We start from the raw sequence: 24,003 nt of genomic DNA on the forward strand, positions 1-24,003 counted from the left end.
ATAATAATAATAATAATAATAATAATAATAATAATAATAATAATAATAACCATTCAGCTGTTCTAACAATATATTCAGAAGAAAAGTGTCAATGAGAAAATTCTGGATCACCATGAAAATTTTCTGATGCAGATTTCTACAGCTCAATGCGTGCTACATAAAAGTTATTTCGAAGCCTAAAACAAAGCCCGCTAAACAAAAAAAGTACCAGGCGAGTAGTCTTCTAGCATTTTTCATCCATCCCTCTCCTGACTTATTCATCCATGTTTTCTAACTTAATGAACCGTCGCCTACCGAATGTGCTTTGAAAATCTACGTAATTATTCAACAACTTGCAGGTGTCCGCTGGAAAGATGGGCATAAATACGCAAAATTATCAAGCAAATCATGTCAGCGCTGATAGTCATATACGTGCTCAGTCTGTGAACCAATCTTTTGAAGGCGTGGCCCGGCACGGTGCTTGCAAATATTATGTAATGTTTTTTTTTTTTTTGCACGACCAGATAGACCCGCCGTGGTTGCTTAGTTGCTATGGTGTTCGGCTGCTAAGCACGAGGTCGCGGGATCGAATCCCGGCTACGGCGGCCGCATTTCGATGGGGGCGAAATGCGAAAACACCCGTGTACATTGATTTAGGTGCACGTTAAAGAGACCCAGGTGGTCCAAATTTCCGGAGTCCCCCATTACGGCGTGCCTCATAATGTGATCGTGGTTTTGGCACATTAAACCCCATTTCAGTCCACGTGAACAGACTTATGTGCGGTTGCAGCTTTAGCGTGTAAACCACACCGCGCATCCTGTGGCACAGATAAAATGTTCCAGTTTCATAACGTCGCAAGGATTGCAAGCAGCCTAGTATGACGTGCTTAGTGCCCACTATCTGTACCGTATGAATTACATTATGCAGCACGAACAGCTAACTGGGCGACATTGAATAATACCGTAACGCTCAGATAGATTTTTCCTGTGTGAAGTAGAGCATTGCACGGGCCCAGGCTGGCCCGAAAGGCCGGGCCGAGCCGTCCGAAGCGTTTGTCGGTGGGCTCAGGCCGGGCCCGGGCTTAAGGTCGTGGGCCCGGGCCGGGCTCGGGCTTGAGTTCGCAGGCCCGGGCCGGACTCGGGCTTGAAGCCACGGGCCCGGGCCAGACTCGGGCTCGCTCATTGAAGGGCCTAAGTAGGCCTTCGAGCACATGCGACCGTTATGCATTGCATGCTTCAATGCATTCTGTGCCAAGCATAAGTGACACGTGCAATATGACTGTCATCATCATCATCAGCCTATATTTATGTCCACTGCTGGACGAAAGCCTCTCCCTGTGATCTCCAATTAACCCTGTTTTGCTCTAGCTCATTCCAATTTGCGCCTGCGAATTTCCTAACTTTATCACCCCACCTAGTTTTCTGCCTTCCTGGACTGCGATTCCCTTCTCTTGGTATCCATTCTGTAGCTCTAATGGTCGATCAGTTATCCATCCTACGCATTAAATGCCCTGCCCAGCTCCATTTTTTCCGCCTACTGTCAACTAGAATATCGGTTATCCTCGTTTGTTCTCAGATCGACACCGCTCTCTTAACTGTATATATTATCGGATGATTATATCTTATCAAATAAAATAGTAAAACTGATGAAGTTCTCATTTTTAACAGCGGAGGTGTTTCAGCCGGGCCTAATGTGTCCGCTGAATCCAAAAATGTGGGCCGATCCTGGCAGCAGTGCAGAAAGGGTCCGAGCGCAATGGCACATACACCTCTGAACTAGTGAAGTCTAGCTAAGAATGGCGGGGACTAATTGCCTATCGATAGGCAATTGATAGCCAATCAATAGCTAGTCGATAATCGATCAATAATCAATAAATTTCCGAAATGCTGGGGATAACTTTAGCCTAGCCCAAATACGTGGCCAATACCTTACGATAGCCAATGGACAGCCAATCAATAGCTAATCGATAACGAACCTATATTAAATAAATTACGCGAAATGCTGGGGATGACTTGGTAGTGCTTAACCTAGCCCAAAAGCCAGGACTAGCTAGGTACCCATCATCTCCGCTGTCTCTTTAGCATTGTGCCGCTAGTGCAAGCTACGCTAATTTTTTTTCTTTTCCGCAAAAGCGAACATTGTTACCGCGTAAAGAAAAATAAATTACACAGCGAACCACTCCTCAAACCATTTCCCTGTTACCGCTTTTGCGATCGCACTATTACCAGTTTCGATACTAGGGCATTATTAGCGCTAAGGCCAGTTACTTTTGTGCTTGAATGCATAAAACAGCGTTTTTCTCAAAAAGTTAACTGGAACGCCCATGCATTTCGTCGAACACCTTGAAAATTTATATCTCGAAACTGGTTCAGTCCTGAGAAATCGTTCCAAGTGGACACGCCTTGCGAACACAGTGGCTATAATTCGTAGATTGAAAGATGTGCCGTAAAATAATTAATTAAAAAGTTAATTCGCGTAATTATGTTAAATATTCAATTAGGCGTTTTGACCATCCATTAGGCTATCCATGTCAGAATTAGCTTGGAACTACATAAAACAATTAGCCTCCAAGAACAAGAATTAGCCTCCGAACACAAGAAATCTTGAGGTATGGTCAATTGCATACCTCAGAACACTCTATAAGCATCAGTCGTTAATACATTACCTACCATTCACTTTGAACAGATACAAAAATGGCGGTATTTTCAGTAAGAAAGAACTCAGCTCACACTTTGGTTGCATGTAATGCATCTGATGTGATTATTATTCTGCCTTTGTGTATGGTTCTGACTATATAATGTAAATCTTGTTGCGTTTTCTTAGCAAATGTTGATCTTGTAAAATTCAGTCTCATTCTATGTTGTATAGCTGGTGTTGCGTTGTTTATAGCTAGTATTTTTATTGTAGGGTTGTTTAAAATGCATTCTGTTAATTTTTTTTTCAATTCTGTTAACTCGCCGTGACGCAAATATTCTTTGTCTTTCCGTTCCTAGCTATTTCGTCTATGAGGAATTCCAGTGATAGATGGAAATATATGTGAACTATTGTGCATGTGTGCACACTGTTTGCTGTACTATTGCCTTGCCTGGTCTTTTGGGTCATGTCAAGCTACATATGTAGCTTTTAGTCCAAAATGACCTTCCAGCATGTAAACTGGACAATAAATTGATTTGATTTGATCGATTTCGTCGGACGATTTGAAACTTACTACCTCGAAACTAGTTTAGTCCTGAGAATTCGTTCCAAGGGGATACGCCTTGCGAACTCGGCGGCTATATTTCGTAGATTGAAAGATGTGCCATAATATATAATTAAAATGTTAATTAGCGTAATTACGTTAATTCTTCAATTAGGCGTTTTGATTCCTCGGGGAAGTAATGGCCGCCTCATCGAGTATATTAGATCAAGGATTATAATTGTGCTATCTGCCACAGGCAATCTTTAAAAATATGGTTCAGCTAAAATGAAACGCCCTGTATATTTGCATGCGAAATGATATCATAGAACCATATCGTACAAATCAAGGTAAGTGCATGCGCACCACCAGAAAAATAGTAGCACAGGCAATGGGCCGGATTACTGATGTTCCCTTGGGAGAAACAAAGATTTCGGCCTTTTATTGCTTATATACTGCAGCTTATTAAACGTCCAGAAGGTGAGGCTGACAGATACGGTACAATCTATAAGTAAAAAAAAAAGAATTTTTTTCTTAGAGGCCGGGCCTGGTCATGCACACGCGGGCCCTAGCTAAGCTTAGTAATGAAAGCCCGGGCCCGGACTGGTCTCGGTCATGTACTCCCGGGCCCGGGCCGGGCTCAGGCTTTGTATTAAGGGCCCGGGCTGGGCTCGGGCCTCGTAAAGCGGGCACGGGCCGGGCTCGGGCTGAAAAATCAGGCCCGTGCAGTGCTCTAGTGTGAAGTACATGAGTAAAGTGTGTGCCTATTGTTCAAAGACAAATATCAACTGTGTTTAACAACCGATGGTTGAAATGCCCTATAGGGACACCACTTGCGGTAAATGGAGGAAGGCCTGCCCTACTACGTCAAATTTCATCACTCATGACCAGCGAAAATCTACATTCTCCTCCTCCAGTACAACTGCCTCCTGTGGGCCACCTACGTGAGTTATACCGACTAAAGCGAGGTACTAAAACGTCTTGTAAATTGAAAACATAATTGTGCAAAGAGTAGAGCAGTTTTCTTCGAACGTCGATGCATTTAATACGATATTAAGGCTTAGCGTTGTGCTGAAGTTTCTCACACGAAGTTAAAGCAATACGCGGGGGAAATATGTTGGCGTAACACAGCGCACGAGGCAACTGCGGCTGCAGTAACGGCCTCGTTGCAGCTATTAGAGATCTCACAATGTTGACGGGATGAGGGGCGTCGCCACCGGCGTTTCAGAATTCGATAGATACTAGAGAATAGAAAGATACCGCATTTCAAGCAACTACAATACGACCCTGTATGTTCAAGAGCACTAAAAGCCAATTAGCTTACTCAAAGCCTCAACAAGCACAATTTTCCTGGCATTAGGCACTAACTTGCAACAAACTTATCAGCTCAAATAGCCCTAAAGTGGTCGGGCGCAGAAGTGCGTGCCTAAGTAACCATGGTTTAAAACGGCACTTCCCATTTTTAGATGACCTATCACAGCCTGTCGGCAATAAGAAAGCACCTGCAATCCATACATAACAGCCGTGATCTATCAGCGAATCACCTGTGCCCGTGCGTACCATCGTTTACCGGCGGAAGCTTGACTGGTGTAAATAAACATCACTGTAATGACGCCGTAAAAAGTCATCACTACGCTAAGATTAGTACCAAGCAATATCTACAATTGCTTCCTGACGGCGGTAGCTGCGACGGCCGTTTATATTTCTGAGTCGACTTGCGCTGACTCTTTTCACAAGTATGGAGGTTCGCACCTGTTCTATCATGCATTCACGCGTGTTGTTGGCCACAGCGCTTGTTTTTGCAGCGGCGGGGACCGTAGACATGCCGTAGACATGAATTAACCGTAGACATGCGCCAACGTCTAAACTTCATTTGGGGGGACACTAGATACCATGCCAATAACGTGTGCACCCGCTTAAGTTGTGTCCACAATAACGTGTGCACACAACTTAAGCGCAACAAGACGCGAACCGCCTTTTAGCGAAATTAGTTCCGCAGTAGGCTTGCATACTACTGGCTTAACCAAAGAAACGTTTATGTAATTTTTTACAAGTGATATCATACAGATTCAATAAAGCTCACCAGAAGGAACTATAGGATTCACAGATGGGACTTTTTTCGTGGGTATATTCACCATTGTCCAGGGCCCCAAGTATACTTGGGGCCCTGGATAATGGTGAATTGTTGAGCACTAAACACATTCCTTTGAGGAAAGGCACGATAGGAGTACCCATCACCAACCTTTCTTGCATCACTATGATAGTATGTACAAAACAATTATGTAAGTAGAAGTTCCAGGCATGAACAAAGCTCACCTCACTGAAAAAATTCAACTACTTACAAACATTAGACAGCAGTACACAATGATATCAAAGATGAATGTACGGTTTAATGCAAGCGCACCGCATAAAAACTAGTAATTGCTACTGCAAAGTGCACGTTTTATTTTTTGAGGATTACAATTAGAACGTCATCAAAAGTAAAAGCTGTGTCTGCTTAGCGCCGGCATACTATAACAGAGTAAAGCCGCCGTGCTGCGTTTTGAATTGGTTAAGCAATCAAACTAATGTAACTGCCTCTTTTTCAATATTAGGAACATATTCTTGACGAATCAGACTCCGGGTTCTTAACCCCCCCAATTCTCGGCGTGAACCCATGTGCCGAGTCAGAGTGGTATGCAGTACCATTGTCGCCTTTTTTCTAGCAAAGAACACTCACCAGCTGCTGAGACACTTTTTTTTTCCAAGTGATGTTCTGTTTTCTTTTTGCTCTTGCACTTTGCCTTCCCTCTGGGCTAATGGAAATCCCCTGCCCTGTGTCACAAAAGTCAACACAGCAGTTACGAAAGAGAGCCCGCAAGCATGGCAGCTGTCACGACAAACCAAGCACAACACACGTTCGTAAGCCAAGGAAATAAAAATATTATGAACAGAGGTTGTGGGGCTACGTCTAACTTTTGTACGCAGAGAACGTTAAGAAAATCCGGCCTTAAGAAAATCCCCTAAAGCAAATATTGGGAAGCTGCCATTCCAGCACATACAGATTTACACATACTGTGAATAAACAAAGATAAAGAAAAGGAAATTGCTTGGGCTCCTCGGACACTCAGGAAAGTTTAACGTTGGGCTAGTTGTCACAGGATTTAGAAATTGATTGTGAAACAAGAATGTGAAACACATGCAAACGCTTCTGTGTGTGTCTCACTTTCTGGTACCGTTTCCTTACGCCTGTTGAAATTACCGCTTCGTAAATTGTTCTAGCTCTAGCCGGCTGCGACTGGTCGGCACCACGCAGCACGCAAGGGAACGGCTGCCCTGCTGGGCGGAAGGAACCGCGCACCTGCAGCGAACAGGCGTCTCCAACGCTGGCGTGATGAGGCACGCCGCTATTGCAGTTGCAGGCGTCGCACTTTGATATTGCACTGCATGAGACAGACGGGAAGCACTGGCACTACACAGCGCGCAGTGAAACGTTAGATACCCTCAGCTTGGCGTTTCCTGATCACACCAGATCCTGCACACAGCTATATTCGCACTTGAAACACTAGGAAGCGGGAGCGGAGCACTCATGCCAGCAGAAAAACGCAAACCCGTGCCTTTTCTCCTCCACCGTATGCAAGTTATGCACAATGCTCGGTCCTCCCTTTTCGTAATAAAAGAATTCATTCATTCTCTTCCACCGAGGCGATTGAGCGTATAGCGTTGACGGTGCACCGCCATCGCCTCGTCGCTTTTTCAACCAAATGCACCCCGCGTGTTTTGAGATTGTGTAACCGATTGCACGCGAACCATGTAACACTGACAGCGGGCAAAGTGACAACGGCGGCCGCACCACTGATGGCTTGATTGCATTCCTAGCGTTCGTATATTTTGTGTCGCAGTTAAAGAATGAAAGGACGCAATGATATTTACAATAACGTAAGCGTTTCCTTCTCTTCAATGCAGACAAGTTTGTTTGGCGCACGCGGTAACTACCGCGAACGGAACAATCTCGACGTTTGGCGCGGTCTCAAGAGGCTTCCGGTACAGTGGCTTAATTTAAATTATCGCCGATCTCTGCCGATAATTTATTACGCTGGAACAAAAAGCGTGTTTTTATGTTGTTTTTGTGAACTTTGGAAAGGTTCTTTGGAAGTTTCTAAACATTTTTTTCTTAAACAAGAGCGCCTCATACCTAAAGGGTAATACCTAAATTTTTCGTGAAAATTATGGGAATTTTACTTGCAAGAGTTTCAATATATACAGAGCAAAAGTGTTGAATATTTGCGGGCTTTTGTTTTAATGCGCTCCTGCTACTCGCCATTGCTGTCGTTGCCTTGATCGTCCATCATGGCTATCCTTGTAATATTTCCGTCCGTTTCCTCCTTCCCCACACTGTTGACCGATCCTGAGGTGTCAAACTTGCTCTAGACAGTCGGTGCGGAAAGCAGGCATATGCTTGTAGGAGGAAGCAAGAGAAAGGCAGAAGGCAGGGAGGTTAACCAGGATAACGTCCGGTTGGCTACCCTACACCGGGGGAATGGGAAAATGAACACAAAGATGACAGGGAGAGAGAGGAGGAAAGGAAAGACGGAAAATGAGCGGTTAGTTCGCTGACGCGTGTGTTAGTGCACTAATAGTCACAGACGTTGACACAAGCCCGTCGTCCTCAAGAAGCACAAAAGTGCCTTCACCGCTTTATGGGCCGACGAGCGATGGGGGCGGTGTTCCAGCAGCACCTGCACAGAAAGCGTCCGATTGTCCAGTTTTTTTTAGCGCGTTAGCAAGTTCTTGTCTTTCTTGGGCATATCGTGGGCAGTGGCACAGCAGGTGGTCAATAGTTTCGTTGGTGCCGCAGACGTCGCATGCTGCACTGTCGGTCACTCCAATTAATGTAGAGTATGCCTTTGTGAAGGCAACTCCTAACCAAAGGCGACAGAGAAGCGAAGCTTCACGTCGAGGAAGTCCGAATGGAGGTCGGAGTTGCAGTGAGGGGTTTAATTGATGTAGTCGTGTAAGTCGTAAATTTGGCGAGTTCCACTCGGTCAGTGAGAGACTGCGTGCCAGGTGTCGAAGCTGCGTTGCGGCGTCTGTCCTCGAAAGTGGAATTGGAACGCTGAGCTCTTCTTGGTGTGATGTGCGAGCAGCGTGTCTGCGGAATCATTGCCACTGATTCCACAATGACCAGGTACCCATTGAAATACAACCTCGTGGCCTTTTTGTTGGACGTGATGGTGAAGTTTCACGGTTTCGTATGTCAACTGTTTATGACAACCGCGTCGGAGAACTGATTGCATGCACTGTAATGCCGGTTTTGAGTCTGAAAACACAGCCCATTTTGTAGGTCTTTCAGAATCAATCAATTCTAGTGCACGACGCAGAGCCGTTAGTTCTGCCGCCGTTGAGGTCGTGACATGCGATGTCTTGAACCGCAGTCTTATTCCTCGCGTTGGTATAACCACCGCACCACCAGAACTGGACGACGTAGTCGATCCATCGGTATAGACGTGCAAGTGGTTGCTGTACTTTTCATGCAAGAGGAGTAAGCTCAGTTGCTTTAAAGCAGGGGCCGGTGCATCTGATTTCTTCTGTAGTCCTGGAATTGTTATATGTACTTGTGGACGGCTCAAACACCACGGAGGAAGCACTGGCTTGGCCACAGGTGCATACCCTGAAGTAAACAACTCACGATGTGCGCTCACAGTAGCGCTAAATGTCGAGCAGGGCCTTTCAGCAGTGAGGCTTGCCAGGTGGTGGGAAGGGGTCCTAGCATAGTGTCTGAGATGCGTACGCATTGTCTCAACGGTAATGTGCGTCGTGATTGGGTAATCTTGGGCAATGGCAATGGTTTCAGCCGTTGACGCACTGCGTGGTAGGCCAAGACATATCTTAAGGGCTTGGGCTTGAATGCTTTGAATTGTACGGAGGTTAGTCGTGCAGGTGTTGGATATTACAGGCAGGCTGTACCGCAGGATTCTAACGAACAACACCATGTACAGCTGTAACATACCGTGTATGGATACTCCCCAACTTTTTCCTGCAAGGAACCTGAACAGGTGACAGATAGCAGACAGCCGCTTTTTCACGTAATTCACATGCGGAGTCCAAGACAGGTCTCTGTCAATTACGATTCCCAGGAACCTGTGACTTCTACTGTATGGTATAAGTTGTCTGTTAATTGATATTCCGTAAGCAGACATTGGCTTCCTGGTGAATGCCACCATTGCGCACTTTCCACATGAAATTTCAAGTCCTTGTTGACGAAGGTAGCAAGATGTCATTGTGGCTGCCTTCTGAAGGTGAGCGCGAAGCTGAAGTCGTGTTACACCTGATGCCCAAATGCAGATGTCGTCCGCATAGATGGAAAGTCGTACGGTACTTGGCAGGTTGTCAACTAATCCAATGAGGGTTAGATTGAAAAGCGTCGGGCTAAGCACTCCGCCTTGAGGCACTCCTCGACTACCGTAATGCTCGGATGTCGGGCCATTCTCAGTGTGCACGTAGAATGATCTTCTCTGTAAGTAGCTGCACACCCACATATATATCTTACCACCAAGTCCTACTGCTTCTAACGCGCCGAGAATGGCTTCATGGGTGACATTATCATAAGCCCCTTTAACGTCTAGAAACAGAGCAGCAGATAGTCGTTTACAGGCCTTCTGGTGTTGCGCAAATGTTACCAAGTCAACAACGTTGGCTGTTGATGAACGGCCATGCCTGAATCCGGTCATAGCGTCTGGGTAGATTTCATACTACTCTAAGTACCATTCCAGACGTGTTAAAATCATTGTTTCCATTGTTTGTCCAACGCAACTTGCAAGTGCGATAGGACGGTATGAGGAAATGTCCAAAGGCGACTTGCCAGCTTTGAGAAGTGGAATGAGCCGACTTGACTTCCATTCCTGCGGAACCGTACCCATCTGCCAGGAGTCGTTGTATAGGAGCAAGAGTGCCTTCCGAGCTTGGTCTCCTAGGTTACACAGGGCACGGTACGTAATGCCGTCAGGTCCTGGCGCGGAAGAACGCCTGCACAAAGCCAGCGCAGCTTCTAGTTCTTCCATTGAAAACGGGCACTCCATGCGAGGATCGCGTGAGAACAGTGGGTGGTCGAGCGTCCCCGTTCCCGTTCCATCGGAATTTGCCTCGCCAGCAATCTTTCTGCAGAAAGATTCAGCGACGTGAATCTCCCTACATTGCAGATGTAGTGCCAGAGATATAAACGGGTGGCGCTGACCAAAGGTTGTGCGAAGGCCGCGAAGAGTCCTCCATATAAGCGATAAAGGTTTTCGCGGATCCAGGGACTCGCAAAAGGATACCCATTGTAGGGAAGCCAGCTTGTTCATATGACGCTGTATTTTCTTTTGTGTTCGTCTAGCCAATCTCAAGTCATGAGTGGACTTCGTGCGTCTATATCTTCGTTCCGCACGACGGCGAATTGCTCGAAGTTTCTCGAGTTCGATGTCGAAATTGGTGCGGGCAGAACTCTTCAAAGGCGAATGCGTGGTTGTTTGTATGGCATCCTTTATCGCGCCCTCTAGGTTGCAGGAGGTACCGTCACGACAGCAGTCTTCCATGATTATTTTGTATTTGGGCCAATCGGTGAACTGGACGGCTCTGGGGGACCTGGAGCTAGTCAGACCTTCAATCTTCAAATAAGTTGGGATGTGGTCGCTACCTCGCGTTTCTAAATCCGAAAACCAGTGCACTCTTCTCGAAAACGAACGTGAAACGAAGATAAGGTCCAAGCAGCTACTATACGCTGATCCACGCAGATAAGTGGGGCTTCCATCATTTGACAGACCAAGTTCGCGTTCAGAGGCAAAGGACACCAAAGTTCTGCCTCTAGAGTTCACTTTGGAGCTTCCCCATAGGTAATGGTGGGCATTAACGTCGCCAGTGATCAGCCACGGTTGTGGAGTCGATGTCAAAATTCCCTGTAAGCGCTCACAATCCAGGCGACTTGTTGGAGATAAGTAGGCACCAAGAATTGTAAAAGTGAGCTTTTTCTTCTTCACTGTCAAGCAAACATATTGATTCACTTCGTCAGGAGGCACTGGGTGATGCACATAAGTCATGTCACGTCGTATAAACACAATCTTGCTGCACTCTCCGTGGGTAGAGGACATAAAGCACTCATACCCGCACAGTCTGATGGGAGCTGACAAGTTTGGCTCGCATATCACGATAATGGGGAATTGGTGCGTAAAGACAAACTGCCTAAAGTCGGCCATGCGTGACTTAAGCCCTGTTGCGTTCCACTGAAAGACAGATGCATTCTTGACCTCCTCTTGAAACGACGCCATTTCTCGGGCTGTGGTTTTACCCTAGAGCCGCAAGTACTGGACTCAAGGTGTCCAGCACCTGCAGTGCGCTCTGCGCCGACGGCGTTTTCATGCTGCTCAGTAGAATACGCATGGCGTCCATAAGTGACTTCAACATCGCTATGACTTGGCGATCCTCAGTTGTCGTCGCATCAGCGGTTTGTGAGGTCATCGAGGGCTGCGCGATTTGATGTGACTTCGAGGCAGGTTGTGCTCGTGGAAGTGTAGGCCACTCTTCAGGAGGAGCGAGTGTTGCCCCTTTCTTCGTTGTCGCAGTGTCCGTCTTTGTGGAAGTCGGCGTTGGTATGTTAAAGTGTCCTAACTGCCATGGTAGCCGTGAGGCCTCATCCAAGGATTGCCCGCGGGTGAGGAACGAGCGAGCGGTACTCAAACGTATGGTACGGGACCATTCTACACACAGAGAGGCTGCCGCTACTCTCAGGCGGCGACGACGACATCGCCATCGAAGAGCATCACGAAGAGTTGCATCTACCGATAGAGATACACCATCTTCCGGCAAAGCGGCTACATATGCTTGTAAACAGTGAAAGGGGGTATATACCTAGTGACAACTTTTTGTGGCAGTGCAGCAGGAGCTACCGAGCGGAAGCGCTCACAATTTGACCTTTGTGCAGTCGCGTGCAATATGAGCTGTAACATGTTACCCGTGGTTGAAGGGGTCCCAAGGCAGCACGTCGCTTTGATATTCGAAATGTTGGTGAACTAATGACTGTTCCGATTACCAGTATTTATGAAACTAACTTTTCGTATGTTGGCACATTGGTGTATTCTTGGGGCGCCGTCAACAACGGCACCGTGTCGAAGCTCATATTGCACTCAACTGCACGTACGTCACGCCATCATGATCACGTAAATCCATGATATGGCGATACTTTGCCATTGTGTGCCTACCGAATACTTGGAAAAGTAGGCATAAGAAAGCTAGAAAAGCTTGCTTTATTAAAGACATTGTGCCCTTCATGAAGCCTACTTGTTTATATAGGCATATTTAGGTATCTTTTATTTCATCACTACGAACTTCCGTAGAAAACGTGGTGGCATTCGGGACATATATAAGGGTAGTAATGATGGTAGTGCTTGGAGGTGTCTTGCAGTCTAGTCAGTGGTGCTAGCTCTAGAAGAATGTGCCAAAGTGATGCTCAGTGACGGTGTGCGGACGGACGGAGCAATTGTTTGCTTCACGTATATGTATTTGCGTGTAGGGTTTTTCAAGTTGTGGTGACTGGGGCTCTTATTGTTATTGGTTCATCAATAAACTTCCTTTTGTAGGACGTTAAGGGATTCCCTAGGGAAATGGGGAATTTTGTCCAACTCAACGTAAAACTTGCAATAAAAAGCAGGCACTGCTGTGGCGGCGCGACAACGACCATACGGAGAACTGCTGCCTCGAAGGTGCGTTTCATTATGAGTAAGAATTCTAGGGCTACTTCTCTCGGAAATCTGTCTGTCCTTCTGTAACGCGTTACACAATGCCCTCCATAGATATATATCGGGTCCCATGGGCTATATATAGTAACACTGTAGGACAGCGTATGACTACTGAAATGTTTAATTATGACTATAAAACATCCACAGTAACAGTTGGCATAGGAAGAAAGTAGGCTACTACAATAGCTACAACAGGTAACCCTACCTTTTTTCTACTCCAGTGTTTGCGTGAGCGAGAGCATGTTCTTTCGTTTGTCGTTGTTCCCTATATGTTACATTAAAGAATGTCGTTGCTTTATTGTACTCCAACTGTAGTGGCAATTCTTGTTTGTTCTTGTATATTTTCGTTTTTTCGCTGCACGATTTTTATCGCATCTTGCCAGGCTGGTCAGTAATAATTCGCAAGACTGGATGATTATTTTTTTTAATGTGTGCAGCTTGCACTAGTGCATGGTGCAATGCAGGATTAAACAGCGGAGCTGGTGACCGACCAAGCTTCTTCAAGGTTTTACTAGGCTTGTCTAAGTTTTTCAAGGAAATGCTAAGTGCTACTAAGCATGGTATGCCGAATCGGCTCGCCTCCGACGCGCAGATTCTCGATTGGCCGCGCAACGTCCTTCAAGATGAGCGGTTTCTTCTTCGGGAGTCTTGTACTTCTTCGACAGTCCCATGTTACATTTACAATGTGCGAAGTCTACGAGAGCTGTATGTGTCGCCGTTGTGGCGACATGATCTTTATAATGAGTTTGACGTCATCGTGAAGCTTCACAAGGTGTTGTCATGACTACGCAAAGCAAGAATTGCAGCGCGAAGCAATAACATGGCTCGGCGAAGCTGGGTAAGTGATTGCTATAGACGACCGCATTGATTGAGTGGGTCTACTGGAACGCGGTGTCGGCATTGCAACGCGGTGTCGGTGTTGCAAGAGGCGCTATGCAGCGCGCAGTGGAGGAGCGTTGCCGGAGCTAGGAGAAGCGAGGCACAGCTGTGGCAGGTAGTTGATAGGCAACGCGCAGTGACGTCTTCGCTAGGCAAGTTTGGGGAGCGCTACGCCGGGAACCGAAAAACTTGAACAGCTCCACTGTTAAAACGCTGTCTCTAACGAGAGTTGATTCATTGCACAAAGGATAAGCATAGAATTAGGGGATGCCAAAACTAGTGCTAGCGTCTCATGGTTTTATGCTTGTCGTGCTTAATAATTCGAGTGTACGGCGACTTTGTCTTCTTTTGGGCGGATTGCTACCTGGGCACCGGCGGATGCACATCGCGTCGCATCTGGCTCTGCTAATCCACCCTCGACCACCCGGAATCTTTGACCATCGGCACGAAATCATACAACCATCGTCACCGGCAAGTCACCAACTTTTACTTGACACCAATATTTCCGGGCTCGGCTCTTTTCTCAGCCCGAGACGGCCGTTTGAGATCCCTAAGCGGCGGTCATCGCGTTAAGCCTAAACGCGCCACAGCGACAGTGGCACGGTGGACGGGGACGCCGCGTCGCCATCCGACGCGCACCCGACGCGCCCCGCAACGCGGCTCCCTGGCTAGGGGCTCAAGCCGCGGAAATGGTCGCGAGCAATTCCGACCCGGCAGGCGAACTGGACTGCATGGATGCTGAATACATGGAGCCTGAGCACGACATCGGGCCCTGCGACTATCGCCTCGGCCTGAGCGGGGCAGCCGACGCGTCCAATGATACACTCCATCAGCCCCCGTGCCTCACACTCCAAGGTACCGGGTGGTGGACGCTCGCCGATGCAGGGTTGTCGCCGAGGAGCCCTCGAAGACACCACCCGCCCCATTCGACTCACGCGAACATCGACAAGGACCCGGCCGGCCCCGCCTGCCACGCCTTCTCAAAGAGGACCACAAGGTGGTTCTCCGAATAAGAGGAGGCATATCACTATAACAAGAAGCGGCCTTACCGCTGCGAGCCGCGATACAAACTGCACTCGAAGCCCTGCTACCTCTGGAGGCGCGAATACGAGTACGCAAGGAACAGAACATCGCCCTGGTCACCACCCCGGACCCTGGCCTGGCAGAACAGCTTTGCCACATTCAGACGCTCCTGCGCGGCAGCAAGTCGTATCAAGTCTCTGCGTAAGTGGCTTCCCCGGACAACCTTTGGACAGGGGTAATCACAGGAGCCCTACCTATACCTATTAAGGATGCCCTCATGAACGAAACGGTCACCTACCCCCATGCTATCAACATTATCCAAGCCCGACCCTTCGGAAAGGACGGAGGATGCCTCTACACCTTCAAGGGAAGGCGAGTTCCCAGCTATGTATACATTCAAGGCGTGGAATTTCGATGCAGACCTTTCCGCCCAGTCACCCAAGTGTGCCACTGCTGCCTCCGAACCGGACATCGGCACGGCATCTGCCCATACCCACAAGAACGGCGGTGCGGGAACTGCGGTGTGCTTAACCCAGATGAACACCACGAACGTTGCCTTTCACGCTGTCTAACCTGCGGATCCGATGACCATCCCACCATCGACTTGGGTTGCCCTGCTCGTCAAAGGGGCTCGGGCCGCGAGTGGTGAAAGAGGGGTGCCAGGACCCAAAGGGACACAATACTACTCCACCAAGGCGGGATACCAAGGTATAGACGACAAACCAACAACCTGGCGACATTCCTAAGAATACCTCCAGCCAAGGACCTCAGAGCACCGCCCGATCCAAGGAACCGAAAATGTCATACCACGAAAGAAAGACTAAACAACATGTTCAACCCCGAGTACCTCCTACCGTACGGACACCTGTGACACCACTCAGCAACCACCCACCACTCGCTCCTGCGCAGTGCGGCGCGAAAAGCGAGGTGACGTGTCCAGCACTCCCGCAACGAGAACCCACCCAAGCACCTGGCTCGGCGGCAAGAGGGAGGCCCACGAGTTCATCCGCTTCGGCAATAGGAGGGAGCCTCGATCCAGACCCACAGCTTCAGCAACGGCAGGACCCCCTGGCCGACGCTAGTAAGTCGCCCGTTGAGCAGGCCACTAACACTATGGTGCAACACTATGGTGCACCACACACTTACTCTAATTACAGATCCTACCATACCAACGAGAGTGGGCACCAGTAAGGCAAGGGACACCACGCCAGACCTCACGATGGCAAGCACAAATGTGATAGTGAAAACACACGAGGTCTTGCCGGAAACATTAGGCAGTGATCACCACGTGATCCAAACAATCCTAACGCAAAATTCCAAAATTTTTGGCCCAAAATTCAGACTCTCGTTGACTGGGATAAACTCCGCACGTACATCGCCGTGGAGGATACCACACCGCAAACCTTGGAGTCTTGGACTCAAAAGATACAACACGCGCTCGACAGAGCTGCCAGAAAGATTAAGAACACCAAGAATGCCCCACAAGTAGACCCCGACCTCCTCCATCTGTGGGAGGCTCGTCGAAGCCTCTCCAAACGATGGAAACGCCAGAGCCTAAACCGCAAACTTCGCCTCCGTATCGCTGCAGTCACGGAGGAGGCTGCACAATATGCCACCCAGCTTTCTCAAACAAACTGGGCCAACTTTTGCAGCAGCCTGAAAGGAAAGCTGAGCACAAAACGTACCTGTAACATCCTGAGGGCTGTTCTCGATCCCACTTCCACGAAAACCCACATGAACACTACTACCCATGAGCTCATTTACTTTGAGGAGCGAAAGGGCATGCATATTATGGCGCACACCAAAACTCTATACATTCCGCAGCCCTTACCTACACACCCGAACGCATCCCCTTTAACGCCGCCTGTTCCGGACAAAAACCTGGATGCAGATGTCACACTCCCGGAGGTGAAACAGGCCCTCGCCTATATTACCCGGGACACGGCACAAGGGCCCGATCGGATAACGTACAAAGTCCTTCGAAATTTAGATGACATATCTCTGCAGGAGCTCACAGATCTCTTTAACGAGCACGAAATTTAAGGGCACCCTGCCTGGCGATTGGAAACGCGCCCAGATTAATCTTATTCCCAAACATAGCAAATCCTTACTGCTTCAGAATTTCCGGCCTATCTCGCTAACGAGTTGTGTAGGTTAACTTTTTGAGCACGTGATAGTCCGGCGACTACAACCGCATTTAGAGGCTAAACGTTTCTTCCCCGACACTCAGTTTGGGTTTCGCCCCAACCTCTCGGCGCAGGATATCCTCCTGCATATTAAAGAGACCTTATTCTATCCCAAACGACGGACGGCACGCACAAGAGCTATCCTAGCATTAGACATACAAAAGGCCTTTGACAACGTAGGACACGAACATATCCTCAGGACCCTTGCCACCACAGGATGCGGCCGTAAGATCTGGCATTATGTCAAAGCTTTTTTGGAAAATCGTACCACCGAGATTCGATTAGGTCCACTCACATCCGCCGCTTTCGCCCTCCCAAATAGGGGCATACCTCAGGGAGCAGTCATATCACCACTGTTATTTAACGTAGCCATGGCCCCAATTGCCAGAGAGCTCATAGATATACCTAAATTGCACAACGCGTTCTATGCTGATGATATGACCCTATGGGTGTCAAAAGGCTCCATTGGGGAGGCCCAAGATGTCCTCCAAACAGCTATCAAGGTCATCGAACAGCATATTAGGATAATGGGACTCTTCTGCTCACCAGAAAAGTCCGAATTGCTCGCGATTAAACCCTACACGTGCGACCCAGGCATAGACCTGTTCGTACGCGGTCAACCAATGCCTAAAGTTGATAAAATCAGGATCCTGGGTCTGCACGTCCAATCTAACCTTGACGCACGTTTTACACTGAACCTCCTCGATAAGCAAATAAAGGAAATCTCAGGACTGGTACGCCGGATTACGTCACGCAATCACGGTCTGTTTGAAAAGGACACCATGCAAATGATTGAAGCTTTGATGGTCAGTAACCTCGCCTACCACCTCCCGTATCATCATCTCACTGAAAAACAACTGAATCAGGCTAATAGACTAATCAGGTGGCCGGTTAAGACCGCACTGAGGCTACCGGTGCGCACTAGCACTACCCGCCTTTTGCAGACTGGTCTCTATAATACCGCCCAGGAAATCATAGAGGCACAGAGAAGTAATGAACTCCTGCGCCTCTACCGAACACCCACTGGGCGAAACCTGCTCCGAACTCTGGGCTGCGAGCCAAGCGGCACGATCCCGAATGAAGAGCCGTGGTGCCCCATTCCTGTAAGACTCGCGGCTCATATGCACCTCAAACCGTTGCCACGAAACACGAATGTTCAATGCTACCCGGGCCGACGCAAGGCGTGGGCCGATTACTACGCCCGGCGCTATCAAAATCGCGAAGACGTCCTCTAAGAAACGGCCACGGCTGCTGCCATGACGGAGGACGGACGCATTAACATCTCTGCCTCGGTTAAAACAGCCTACCCCGACGTGGCTGAGGGGGTCGCATTAGCCCTAGCAGTGGCGCATGCGGCCGCGGATTCTAGCATTACAGAAATCTGCACTGATTCCCAAAGTGCATATCGTTATTTCCTTCAAGGCATAGCGCCTAAGACAGTCACACATACTTTACAAAACATCCCTCCACTTCCCCATCCGGTGATCATCACGTGGGTGCCTGGGCATGAGTGTGTCCCCGGGAACGAGCGCGTTAATGCGCAAGTCCGAGGTCTTTCCCTCCGGACTCTGGACGACCACTCATCCAAGCCCACGGAAAAACCAGGAGAGGGGATCTACACCTACCACCAGATTATCACGTATTACAGGAAAGGTAGAAAAGAATTACCTGCCCCTCACCATTCCCTTAGCCCCCTCAGAGTTCAATCTGGCGCCAGATCCAGACCTAGGCACTTATTTCCCCATATCTGGCACAATTATTTTACCCTCGTCTCAATAATCCACAGTGTACCACCTCCCAAGTGCCCCAGCCAGATCTTTTCCACTGTTTGTGGAGCTGCCTCAGCCCATGGCGGTACAACCTATTCCCAACCCTACCTTTTCCACGTGGGAGGCCGCTCTTCGGGCCACTTGCTCGGATGACCAGCTCTGGCTGGTGGACCGGGCCTGCCTAGAGATGTCGGTCAGGGGGCTCCCGGACATATAGGGGCCCAACCACATTTAAATAGATAAAATAAAGTTTTATCGATCCATCCATCCTTGTCTTCCTTTGGCGTGCACTGTGGATGGCGATTCCAGAGATAGTGCAGTTGTTTGTAGGTGGCGCTAATTGTCACTAACTACAACCAAAACGGTAATTTTACCTACTATTTTGTGACACAATTTGTGACTTTCTTCGACGCTCTAGAGCCGCGAAAGGTATGTTGCTTGATCAAGAGGCTAGATCGATTCCCAGATCACACGTACTTCAAATCTGGCTGAAATCGCCAAAGAAGACCATGTCTTCAAATAGAAGCAGCATAGTTGCGCCTCCGTAATGTGGGCGCGACCCACGCCCCATGCTGCTGAAACACCCACTCAGCGAGAAGGCCGAGCATGTGCAGATTTCGCAACTAAGACAATTTTCTATCAACACAGTTAAATGCCCATTACCAACCAGATCTGTGACCACGACGATGTTCGGTATTACATACAGACTGACAAACAGACAGACAGACAGACAGACAGAGACATGAACTTTATTTGGTCCTGAGGAACTACTTGGGGACCCCCTGTGGGAAGTCCGTAGTAGTCGCTGGCCGCGTCCACATAGGGGCAGGAAGACCATGGTCCTCCGCCCTTTCGCAGGCCCTCTGGACAGCCTGGAGTTCTATTCAGAGTACGCTGCTTTTATGGGCATTGTCGCAGTCCGCTTCTTTGTTTAACGGTGCGTTACGTAACGGTATTACATTTCGTATTTTTTATTTGTTGTTTTCAATGTTGGCATCTCGCAACGATGCTTGTTTTAGAGTGATGGACCGAGAGAAAAACTTTAGTAACGGGCTTGTTGATTGCGCCCGGCAATAATTACTCGGCTTTGTGAAAAAAAAATATCTCATGAAAACAATCGTTTCTTCAAATAAATGAAAATGTAATACATTGTCTAATCGGTCTGTCCATGAACGCATGCATTCCCTCTAATGTCCCCTAATTAGCATCTTTGTTATTGCGCGTACCACAAGCCGCTGGTGCATCCCGTTCAATGACAAAGAAATTAACCATTGCATAAGTCATGGTTGCTTCTTTGGTATTATTACTGGCCCTGCGCTCTTCGTTGCACATTACAAGGTGCAACGTGTCGTTATGTACCGCCGTCGAGGCTTTACGAAAAAATGTACGCTTGTGGCTCTTGCGGCTCCATAACGGGCCCCGGTGAGTACATCGGAAGATTTCCGAGTGCGTACGAGTTAAGCACTTTCCTTCTGATTGTGTTTAAGCTGTAATTGCTTTGATATCCTCGAACTAATGAGCAGCGCTAAACATTGGCGACGCGGCACATACAATATAAGCTCTTACTCTTTGTTTTAAGACAGTCATCGATGCTGATTAAGAGAACGGCAGTGAAACCAACTAACCATTTTTCGTTCATTGCAATTAGCTAGGTGGCACTGCAGCACAATTTCAAAATTTATGGATTGCTTAACACGTTCATTAATACGATGAGAGTACTTTGGAGCACCACCTAGGGTCACCCTTGAGATCGGCAAGCTCCATTCAACGTTCAATGTTTCACCTGCTTTCTGCTCTTTCATCTCAACAACCGCTGCGTGACGTACACGATGCTTGGTACACGCTTCGTTAATTGCCCTTTTATTGCAATAATTTAGCCTGCGTATTCGAAGAATGAATGAAATATATTATTCAAGCAGATTGTGCCGCATTAGGTTCAAAATGCACTGATCGTCAATCAATCCAGCTTAATCAGCAAAAATCGACAGCTTATGCTGTCAATTTATTTAGGCGTTTAGCCTATTAGATGTAGTAGCCACCGGCTGTTCCGCGTCGCATGGTATAAAACCTTCTTGATTTTATTGAGAATGACACCAAGTTTCAGCTTTTTACCTAAATGGTTCTCCGGCTGTCAGGTAATACTGTGTCGGCTCTTTCTCAGCTGATGAAGATAAACAATCAATCCAAGTAAGCACAAATGTGACCACAGAAATGATTAGGCCGGCTGTGCACTGAAAGAAGGCACCACCATCGCACTGAGAATACGCGTGCGCAAGAATAAGAAAGAAATTCACGTAGCGAGTGTTTCCCGTGCGCACGGTTTTAACCTCTATTGCCTGAGCATTTGCCGACAGTTGCTATGTGTTCAATCCTCTCATCAGCATCAGCGGGGATAAGTGAAAGCACCCGCAGCCCACCGCTGCTTTCATATAAGACGCAAGAAGCGGTGAGATATTGCGTATGTCGTCTCGACGCACCTACAGCCAACAAGTGTAACAAGGTCGCTTGGGCTGCCTGCATTTATACTCATGTCTAAAGAGTGACAGCAGCACACTGCGAAAGTGATGCAGAGTGACAATGCCCTCGCGTCTGTTTCGAAAAACAAAAGTACATACTGACAGAGTTGACAAGTATCAAGGGAAGACAGTATATAATAAATAGTGAAATAGCGTAATCCGCGGATGTGACGCTATAGATCTTTTTTTTTTCTTTTAGGTTTTCATGTGCTTGTCAGGGTTCTGTGATCAAGACAGCTGTGAGAACTGTGCAGTTCAGAATAGCGTAGGGTTACTAGTTTGTTTCTTCTCTACTTGACATCCGGGGTGAGCAGCGGCTGCTGCTTTATCGTCCCATGTGCAACAGTGCGACAGTCTTAAAAGCACGATAGGAACAAAGCGCTAGGTTTGGAGACAAATATCTACCGTAACATTGACATAGGGGTGAAGAGGGGATTGTAGGAAAGGTCTTAAAGCAATTTAACAGGAACGGTAATCGCAGAGCTCATGCTACTGGCATTGCACGATTTAGGCCATTGATTGCATCTTGAGATTTATTTCAGAGTAGTAATTGCGAGGGTTTTACGTGCAGAAACAACGACATGATTTCGAGGTATGCCATAGTGGGGACTCCAGAATTATTTTGGCCACCTATATTTCTTTAACGGGTACCGAATGCACGAAACGTGTGAGTTCTCGCATTTCGTCTCCATTACAACGTGGACCGTGGCGGGCGGAATTTGATCCTACGCCCTCGGGATTAGCAGCGCAAGACCGAAGCCACTACATCGCCACGGCAGATGCGATATATCGCAAGCATGGCTGTCACCACTTCATTTTCGGCTAAGACGCTAGTAAGATAGGACTCATAGAACGGAATGTTTTGTCTGCATAAAACGTTCACTGGACGCGTGATCTCAAATTACCGTTGAAATCTGTCACGCCACCTCATATTCCCGGCTGCACCCGTTACGTTAGCATCAGCTCAAGCTGGCAATAATAAAAAGGAAACATTCAACACATAAATGATGTAATAAAATAGTAACATGGCATTACCTACTTCTCATGATTCTTTTTGTTGTTGCTTTTTTGTTTTTTGCACTAAAGGAAGCAGCAAACTTCACAAAACCAAGAGAGAAGAAACACAGGCAAAAGTTAAGGCCCCTCAAATATTAGCCATAACACTTTCTTTTTGCGAACTATGTCAAGAATTCGGAAGAGTTTCGCTTGTAAGTGTTATTTACTACACCAAGTGACACGTACGTGTTCAGCACGATGAATAGGGGCATTTAACGAAACTCTGCATGCAGAGTCTTCTTGCTTTCTTTATTACCCGCAACACGGGTCATTTCATTGGTAGTTGTGGGTATTAGTTTTCTGGTAGTCTTTGAAAATCGAAAATAAGAATTGCAGCCACTACTGCTCCAATACAAAACGTCTCACAGTAGTTGTACAGACTCGTATGATAATGCTACAAAACAAACAAAAAACAAACAAACAAAAAAGCACACAAATACAGAATATCACGTATTATCTCCACAATACGTTTAAAAATTGCTGCAACAGAACAACAGAGAACAAGAGGAATGTTGAACAATTTCACCCAGCAAGACTAGCAAAACAGGGCAACACAACACAACTAAACTACTCGCCATGGTGGCCTAATGGCTTTGGCGCAGCGCTGCTAAGCCCCAGGGCGCGGGGCTGCACCCCTGCCGCGGCGGCCGCGCTAAGATAGGAGCGAAATGTAATAACGCCTATGTGCTGTGGATTGGGTGCACGTCAAAGAAGCACAGGTATGATCAAATAAAACCTATTTTGATTCAGTTAGTTTCAATTAAAGCCTATTTATGAGACACGGCGTGTCTCATAGCCATGTATTGGTTTTGGCTTGTACAAACACAGAATTTATTTTTTTATAGTGAAACACCTAGGTGCCCATTCCTGGGGGGAGCAACGGCGTCCCTCGGCGTAACCGCGCGAACGCTCTCGTGCCAATGCTCGCTCGTTCGTTCGTCATCGTCTTCCTCCACAGCTGGCTCCTATGCCACTCATCCTGCCAGCGTTCCCATACTACCCCACTTTCTCCGAAGGTGCTGACGGCACTGGCCCACCACCAGTCGGTGGTGTGATTTCGGCCTCAAATTCTTTGCCTCAATAATTCGCGAAACGAAAACAGGTATACAGCTGCGCTCAAATTTCGCATTAGGAAGTCTCGTAATCTTTGGATATTTTTTCCTAACACTGTTCCCTCAGCACGGCCGCCTGAAGCGCTAGCCATTCAACCATGAGCTACACAGGGGCCTATGTAGGCGGGAAAACGCTTAGAGACATAGATACATATACAGTTAGGCGCCGAAAAGTGCGCGAAGTGCCCTAAGAATACATGGGCAATAAAAATGCGACAGGGTAGGCCATGTGTTCGGTAAGATTACGGATTGGGTGCCAAGAGAGGAAAAGCACAGTGGAAGAGGGCGGAGAATTTGGCGGCTTGATGAATTGAGGAAATCGGCAGGCATAAGAAAGGTGCAGCTGGCGCACGACAGGAATAATTGGATATCGCTGGGAGAGCTTGTCGTCATGTAGTGGATTGAAAGGGCTGATGAAAATGATGATGCTGGTTAATTGTGATAGCATGCCATGTTGTTCCATCTCATGTTATCCAAATCTGTGGATTTGGATATCCAGATCTGTGGGAATGCACATATTGGCAATGTGTCCCGAGTTTCAGTATATAGAAGTACGTC

Source organism: Dermacentor silvarum, chromosome 5 (assembly GCF_013339745.2).
Source record: "Dermacentor silvarum isolate Dsil-2018 chromosome 5, BIME_Dsil_1.4, whole genome shotgun sequence".
Taxonomy (NCBI): domain Eukaryota; kingdom Metazoa; phylum Arthropoda; class Arachnida; order Ixodida; family Ixodidae; genus Dermacentor; species Dermacentor silvarum.